Source organism: Solanum stenotomum, chromosome 4 (assembly GCF_019186545.1).
Source record: "Solanum stenotomum isolate F172 chromosome 4, ASM1918654v1, whole genome shotgun sequence".
Classification (NCBI taxonomy): Eukaryota; Viridiplantae; Streptophyta; class Magnoliopsida; order Solanales; family Solanaceae; genus Solanum; species Solanum stenotomum.
Window position 1 is genome coordinate 24,740,814 of NC_064285.1, and position 9,310 is coordinate 24,750,123.

Sequence of the window (9,310 nt, forward strand, 5' to 3'; positions counted from 1 at the left end):
CTTCCTACAGAGCCATGTTGTTGCCTAAGAGGGCTATGAGTTGTCTATAAGCTATGTTGATGCCTAAGAGAGCTATGTGCTGCCTACGGGGCTATATTAATGCCTAAGAGGGCTATGTGACTGCCTATGGGCTAGGTGACTACCGATAGGGGTATATAGGTTGATTGGCACCTTCCGGGCTTATGTGGGCTTGAGTAGGTGGTATTGTGTGCTGTTTGTACCTACCGAGCTTATGGGGGCTTGGGTAGGTTGTTGTTTTATTATTTTGATAAGTTTAGATTTAGGAGCAGGTTAGTACACTTATCTTATCATTGATTTATTTATCAGATTATTCCAGTATATCATGATACCTCTTCAATTCATAGTCTATTGCCTTTCATACTCTGTACATTATTTTGTACTGACGCCCCATTGCCTTGGGGGCGCTGCATTCATGAATGCAAGTCCTGACAGACGACCGAGTAGACCTCCTCATCAGCAGGATTGACTTTTATCCGGTTGGCTAGTCCCTTTCCTCCAGAGCTGCCAGAGTTGGGAGGTTTGTTACCTTTTGTTGTATATATCTTTATGGGTAGGCTAGGGCCCTGTCCCGCTAATCTTTACTACTCTTAGAGGCTTGCAGACTAGTGTGTGGGGTGTATACCTACGTTATGGCCATACTGGCCTATGTTGTTGGTTTGCTAAAGCTTGTGAGCTGTTTGATGTATTGTATTGATATATACCTGCTTTTAGTTTTGGTATAGATATCATGGTGGCCTCGACGGCCCAATCAAGACTTCTGTGCTAGTTGGCTATTTATTTATATGATCTCCTGGGAGTAGCTGTTTCTTTTATATATCAGTTGACAGGGGCCTTGCCAACTGAGGGCTTAGTTTTAAGTCAAGATATACTTGTTTGTTTTCTTAATTGTGTGTGGCTGCCATGTGCTAGTAGCAAATGGTTCAGCAGGGTCGGCTCGGGCCTAAGTTTTGGCATTAGGAGCCAGTTGCGCCCCTCGAGTTTGGGGCGGGACAATGAGAGTACAATCCAACCTTGTTTTTGATGGAATATGGAGGAGGAGTCGTTAATATAGGAAATCTTTTTTTCAAAACAGCAAATGTCCTCTCTATGACATTTTGGAGTTTTGAATGTCTCAAATTATAGAGCTCACTAGCATTTTTTGGTGCTTGTGTTTGGCTCCATTCTCTCAAATGATATCGTGCACCATGATAAGGTGCTAGAAAGCCCTTTGTATTTGGATAGCTTGCATCAACAATGTAATATTTTCCTACAAAATTACAAGTATCAACTTGAACTCTTCAGAAAAATAAACAATATCAATATCTGAATTATTAGTAAATTACCATTCAGATTTTCAATCTATTTTCTGATCTTTCCCAAATAACATTTCTTAACACTCTAGAATCCGAAGCAGAGCCTTCTCAACCACTAAGCACGTATTGAAAGTTCATATCAAAATCTACAACAGCAAGGACATTTTGAGAAAGAACTCCTTTTCGATTTCTATATCTCGGTTGTTCTTCTATAGGTATTAGTGTAGGAATATGAGTTCCATTTATAGCTCCAACGCAATCCTTCAAAAAGCTTATAATAAATTTTGAGATATGACACAAAATAATTACACAGTTTTAACTAGTAAAAGTAAAATGTAATGCTAAAAACTAACTTTGAACCAAGGATAAAAAAAATGGATTAGAGGATATTTCTTGTGAGATATCTTTTCATGCCTGCTTCACATAGTGTTTCCCTAATCGAAGACAAGCTTTCAAGCACTTGTTAAAATAACGACTAATTGTTTCTCCTGAATGTTGAAAACGATTTTGCACAACTCTATTCCTTTCATTATGAGCTAATGTAAATAAAAATATAGCCAATTGTTCTTCAACTCTAACCATTCTTGAATTAGTTAATAGACCTCTTGTTTTCATCTCATCTGCAAGTTGCAAGAAACATCCAACATTCATACGTAGTAGGTCATAGCATCCACGAAGATGTCCTTCAATCAAATATTTGATAAACTCCTCTCCAGTTAAAATTAATCTGTGCACTCTTTTTTTTTATCCAACACCAAAATAATTTGCAATGATACTAATTAAAAGTACACATTTTGCCAAAAACACCATGACATGATCTTCCTTTGCCATCCTATGTGACAAGTAAAATGAATTAATTTTAAAACTATAATGGCATAAGAAAGAGAGGAATATTCTTATGATGACAATTTGGAACAAATATGTAACATAATTTAAAAACAAAGAAGAGATAAATAATAATATCATATACAATTTCAACAAAACATAAGATAAGTCTTCGGCTTAATTCTAGAATAGATAATCTATAAGTAAATAAGTTACTAACCCAAAACATCATTCGAACAATAAAATATTCTTTTAAATGACATCACTCAATATAAACCAAGTTTGCGCATAACCCATTTCTTTCTAAACTCTGGAGCCATAGCAGCAAAAAATTCAGCATTTCTCTTATCTGCAAGGAGGTCAACAGTTTGCATAGTCCATTCATCATCGAAGTCCAATTTCAAAATCAAAGGCATTAATTTTTTAGCAGAAGTTTTTTTTGGTTCATGTTTTAGCCTTATTTGTTCTTCAACTATTGTTGTCCATCTATCAATAGATTTGGCCAAGTTGTTTCCAATAGAATTCTTAATTCTCTTGGGATGTGATGTCAAAGTTGGTTGCTCGTCTAAATGCCTTTTTCCTGCTCTTTTTTCTTGATTAGATGATTGAGTTATTTCAGGACTAGTAAAGTTCATGTTCTGAACAAAATATCCATTATCCTGGTCAACAAATTGCGTATCGTCAGGGGCAGGTGTGGTAACTTTTTCAGCAGCTATATCATCATCGGTGAATTCACTTTGAAAATCTTCGACATCATTAATTTCACACCCATTCCTACCATCAACGACAATATCTCCAAAAAATAAGGCCAAAGTATTATAGTTTGGCAACGTCTTCGTCCTATACTTAGAATTTTTGGGTGTGCCTATTATATTATCAATAGTCTTAAATCAAAAAAATAAATAACATAAATTTAAATTATATCGGGAAAAAAAATAGCAATATATATAACTCAGTGCAAGGTATTACTCCCAGACATCATCTTCAACATCAACTTTTCGAGTTTCTTCATTCCACCCAAATTCACTATGTTGTGACATTCTCTTCATAGTTGCATATATCTTCTTCAAAGTCATCATCCTATTTTTCATTTTAGTCTTATCTAATTTGACCCCATATAGCTTGTTCATTTCTTTTTCTACATTATCCCATCCTTCGGTGGTTAAGCCTCCTGGTTGCGTTCTTCTTAACTTAACTTGTTCAGCAATAAAGTAAATGAAGTGTTCATCTTGAACTTTCACTCCATTTGGTGTATGGTTTTCCAACCTTAGGTGTTTGGTTAGTTGGCATCCTACATAAATGAAAATATAAAAAAATTCAAGGCAAAAAAGTACTTCACTAAAGCAGGCTATGAGATTAATTTGGCAAGGTGAACTTGATTGTTCTTAGAGTAACACGAGGAGTAAAGTACCTCAAGCTTATATTTACCAGATGACTATGACTAATCACCTATATCAAGTATGGCAAAAGAGGAATCAAAGATTATTTTGGTTCGATGCATCATCTAAGAAGTGATGTACAAGGCTAGTTTCAAGCTCAAGCGAGCAACGAGGATAGCTAACCTGAACTATTAACCCATTTAAAGTTTGTTTGGTAGGCGAGCTAGGAGTTGATATTTTGTTTTGCTACTTACTGTTGCTACCAGTGATAATATTTATGCATTGTAACAATCAACTAGACAATTTCAAATACAAATAATGTAAATGGGAAGAAAGTAAGAGCAGAGGTATATCGACTGAGGCGAACTTCACAAAGTCATAAGCTAGTAAGACAAAGAAGAGAAATAAGCAAGCCAACATGCTTAAAGCCATGATTTATTAAAACCATACAGATCTTGAAATTACATAACCAGATGATTGTCATTGTAGGAAATATGTATAACTGATTGTTAGAATCGATTTTCTAATTTATTATTATTATTATTAGAAATTAAAGAAAAAAATTAACTCTCATATTTATTTTAATCTCAAGAACTAACAGGAGAAAATACAAAGATCAAATTCATACATAATCTACCTAGACATCAAAATATGAAAGTAAAATGAATCAAGAAAGAAATTTTACTTGAAAGAAGAAGTACAGGGTTTGTTGCTGTGGCGTTCTTAGAACTGAAAATGTCCAGACAAAATTAAAGGAAGAAGTGTCTTGGTATTCCAAACAAAAATATATTTAAAAAATATAATATTAAAAAATTCATGTAATTACATGGTGTAATTACACTCAATTCCTTACCTTTCCTTGAGAATTGAGGAGTGTAATTACTCCCCTTCAATTACACCCAATTCCCTTCTTACTAAGTAATTACTTGATCTACCAAACAGGACAAAGAGAGTAATTACACCAATTACCAATTCCATTGTGGCCTTCCAAACAGGCCCTTAGAGTTTTTCCTTAGGGTTTGAGAGAGAAGAGAATAGGGAATTAAGAGATGAAAATATGATTGGTTTGGGCCTTTAATTAGTCAAGAAATTCATTTAGGGTTTTTAGAGGTAAAAAGACAAAAACCAGCCTTTTTAATATTTTTCTGTTGGCTAATTCATCACTGAACTGTATCGAGTTACTAAGATGGTCATAATATTTTACTCAAAGCTCGGATTTTGCGAAATTGATGACGTTGGAAAGAAGATTCAAATACCTTTATTTTGATAGGATATGGGCCACGTAACTCTTTATATTCTAAGAGATATGATCGTTTCATGTCAACCTAAGTAGAATCTTACATCAAAACTTAATCGGTAAGGAAAACTTTAAACTCCACTTTGTGCTAGGAGGTTCTAGTGACCTTAATTAATTTCCAAAATTATTTCCACACTAAAGAATTTACCTTTACACATATGGGTAATTTAAGAATCACCCGATACGACATTATTGTAAATGAAGAATAGTTTGGGTCTTAACTTAGAAATTTTTGGGGTGTTACAGAAGAAGAACCCATTGATGAAGTTCCCACATACCTTGAATGAAGATCTAGCTTGAATCTGGGGTGGAAGGCTTGAAGCATGAATCCCTTGTTCTTGCCTTGAGAGAAAACTTGGAAGAGAAGAAATTGGATTTGGGTAATTATGAGAGAATGATAGGTTAGGGTCTTTAGGAAACACCTAAACCCACTTAGAATAGGTCAAAACAACATAGTATAGGAATTAAAAGAGTGGAAAAAAACCAAATTAACCCTGACTTAAAAACTGGTTGAGTCATCTATGGTTGCTTTTCACGGACAGTACAACACTCATGATCCGTGAAGGTGTTCGTGCAAGGCTGGAGGTCTGGGTTCCTGAAAGTCAATTTCTACAAACGCGTCTACGGTCCATATAGACTTTTACGGGTCGTTCAAGTGTCGTAGAAGACAGGGTCACCTAGGTCATTTGGGGCTTGGTTCAAAGATCAATCCATGGTTTGTATAGTAGTCTGTGAATCCTCTCCTTGGAAATCTTCCTCACCTAAGTCCTGGTCCACGAATCCCTTCACGATCAATGGAAAGGATCCGTGAAACCAACTTTTTGTTGATATCTGTCATCTGATCTTTTCAAGGTCTTATATGATTTTAGGAACTTTTGGGGTGTTACATTGATATATTCCTTAATTTTTTTATTTAGAGTTAATATACCTTTCGTAATAAAAGTGGATCATATATACCTTTACAAATGGCTCACATAGACCTTTTTTATCTAATGGAAGTAAATAAATGAATTTTTTATTTATTTAATTTTTTTATTAAAAGAAATAATCCATGTATGGGTATATTTGATCATTTTCATAGGTGTTTTAAAAAAATAATAATTTAAGGCTAATTTAAAATTTTCATTTTGATGATCAAAATTATTTTTTTCAGTTAATTTTCTTGTAAAAATTATTATAGATGCCTCAATTTGTACTTTATTTGAAATTAATGAAATCGAAGTTCAAGATGAAGTTGTGTTTAGTTATACATTTTGCAAACGAGAAAAGAAAATACTTTATTTGGAATTATTGAAAAGGGAAAAGGGTATGATATACCCCTTAACTTTGTCGTTTATAGCTAATATATATCTCGTTGTAAAATTCACTCACATATACTCCTACCGTTACAAAGTGGTTCATATATACTTTTTTAATCTAACGCAACTGAAAAAAATAACTTTTAATTATATATTTTTAACTTTTAATTTTGAAAAAAATCATGTATGGTAATATAACCTTTCTAGCAAATTTCAGGGGTATATTTAATCATTTTCACATATGACTTATTTTTTTACTTCTTTGATTATCATTATTTGAGTTTCTTATTCTTATTTCATTCTTTAGTGTAAAAATAATTGAAATGAAAAGAAATAAGTGTGAATGGAAAAAAGAAAAAAAATAAACTATTTTTTTCAGCTATATTGTATATTAAAACTAATTTTTGCGGCTATGTTGTAATTTAGTTTTTGTATTTGTAAAAAACATTGGGGAATTTATAATTAATTTTACAACAAAATTAGTGAAAAAATTAATTTGATCATCAAAATAATAAATTCATATTAGCCGTTAAATAGTCGAAAAATGTCATGATCCAACCTGCCATGAGAGGCACCCACATTAAATTTCCGGTGGGAGAATCAATTATCTACTAACACGCAATCAACTAAACAACTAGAAGTAACAATTTTCAATAATTAAAACAAATTTCATAACTAAAAACCATTACTAGTAAGCATTTGCGGAAATAAGCCCCTTGAAACTAAAAGTTGTGTACCAAAATATCTACGTAGTCTAGAATACAGGGACGCAACCCCAAAACATAAGAAGTCTAAGTCCAAAAAATGGACTAGAACAAAAAGATATATATTCATGGCAGCCCGGAAGAAGCAGCTCACCCCTTGGATTCAAAAAGTGTTGCAGTCACAATTGAGGTCGTGTAGTAGCCATTGGAATATACCATGTACTCAACATAGGAAAAGTAAGTGTAGTATCAGTACATAAAGTTAGCAGTGTACTGATAGGATTATCGATCAGCTCCAATTATATGAAATATGAACAGATAACCACAACTTAGTAAAACCAGACAACATGCATTTATATCAGAAACATAAACAAGACAACCACACCTCATCCTAACTTAACAATCACACCAAATGTGCTCAACAACTTTGCAATAAAATAAACATGGTTCACTCATGGAACCAACACACAATCACATATACTAGGCATGGTATCCGATCCAATCAATATAGAACCTGTACCAGGCATTATACTCGAGGAAATTGATAGATATTTTGTACCTGACATGATACCCGAGCCAACCGATAATATGTACCAAGTGTTGTATTTGATCCAACTAAGAGATATCATGTACCAAACATGGTACCCCATCCAACCAAAAATATATACCAACTATTCACAACCACAATTAATACAATCACACTTATAAACACAAGCAAATAGAACACGTTCATTGCGTGAAAGTGACAACAAGGCATCACTTCAGTTTCATCCTTTTAACCTCTATAATTGCATATTGTACAATTAATACTACTGAAACAATTAGCATACACATATAACGTAAATGGAAAACAAATTCAACCATCACTTACCTCGAATCAAATCCGAAAGGTTCTATTGAACTTGAGTTTTCCCCTTGATATGATGTCTAGCTTGTTCTTGATCTATAAACAATCAATATTAACACATAAGCCGACCCAATTGGCCTAAATACACTTGGATTATATTTTATTCCCAAAACTCTATCCAGTTTCATGTTAATTCCATCAAAATCTGGATTTTTCCACTATTAAGTCAAATCAAACCCTCCTCACTACCGTTCATTCTAAGCCATAGTAATCAAATTAACAAGTTAGGAGAGTAATTTACTTATCTTTATGGATGATTTTGATGAAAAACAGGTAAAAATGCTCTCTGTCACTTCTGCACTTTCCCAAAATGTTCTTGAATGGTAATGAGATTTTTTGGGGAATTTTCTACGTTTTAAGCGACTTACCACGCCATAGAGGCCCAATCTCGCTAGAGCGACGGCGTTGTTGTGAGATCTTCCTCTATAGAGGGAACTTATTTGGCCGCCATAGCAGCATGCATGAGGCAAAAACTCTAAAATCCTCCAAAAATTCTCATTTCGCAACACACCTTCAACTCGACATTCCAAACCAACCCCTTTATGCCAAATTTGATATTGAAAGTTCTATTCACCCAAATTCACTTTTAAAAAGTCCTATAGACTCCTTAATGTCTTAGCAATAAGGAAAAATGAATTCTACTTCAACGTTTCACCCAATCCTTTCTCCAGATCAATTGCCCTAGACCTCATTTTACCTCAGATTTCGTCAAAGCCTAGATTGAATTTTCAACTCATTACCCCAAAATATTTCTCGCCCAATTTCTTTTTACAATTATATCACTCATAACGGCTGGAAGGGTCATTACAATGAAAAACACATGTGAGAAGAATCAAATATACCTCTACATTGATTATATTTAGTAAAAATTTTAAAATTAATTTAAAGTTAAGTTTTTCACTTCCGCCAGAGAAAAATGGTATATGCGAGTCATTTGTATAACAATAGATTTATATATAAGCCACTTTCATAAAAAGAAATATATCAACTATAATAACAAAGTTGAGGATATTTCAATCCCTTTTTCCTTTTGAAAATAATGTTGGAAAACAAATTTGGAATCAAACTCAAAGTTTGAATTTGAAAATTTTATAACCAAATATTAATTAAAAGACTTAAGTCATTGACGACCCCTTAAAGTTGTCCACATATTTCACTTGGACACCTTGACTAAGGCTTGTACCTATTGAACACTTTATTTGTTCAAAAATCATTCTTATTTGACACAAAATGTTGGCATGGCAAAAAAAGTGTGCTCCACGCTCCTTGAGAGCGTAAAGCAACTAAAAATAGTGCTTTTCCATTTTTATTTTCTCATTTTATACACTTAAATTTTTTAAAAAATAAAAAAATAAAAAAAGGAAAGCCTGTCTTCTTCCCACAATGTTCCTCTGCAACCATCGTTCTCCTCTTTCTCTCGCTCTTTCTTTTTTTTTATAAAATCATAATATAAATCAATTGAAGAATGATATTAATTTAAAGTTGAAGACAACAGAAACACTAAATTTGCAAAATTTGTCCTATGCTGGGCATTTGTTAATGCTGAGTATGCATTATAATTTTCTATTTTTTAGCGCAACGAAACCC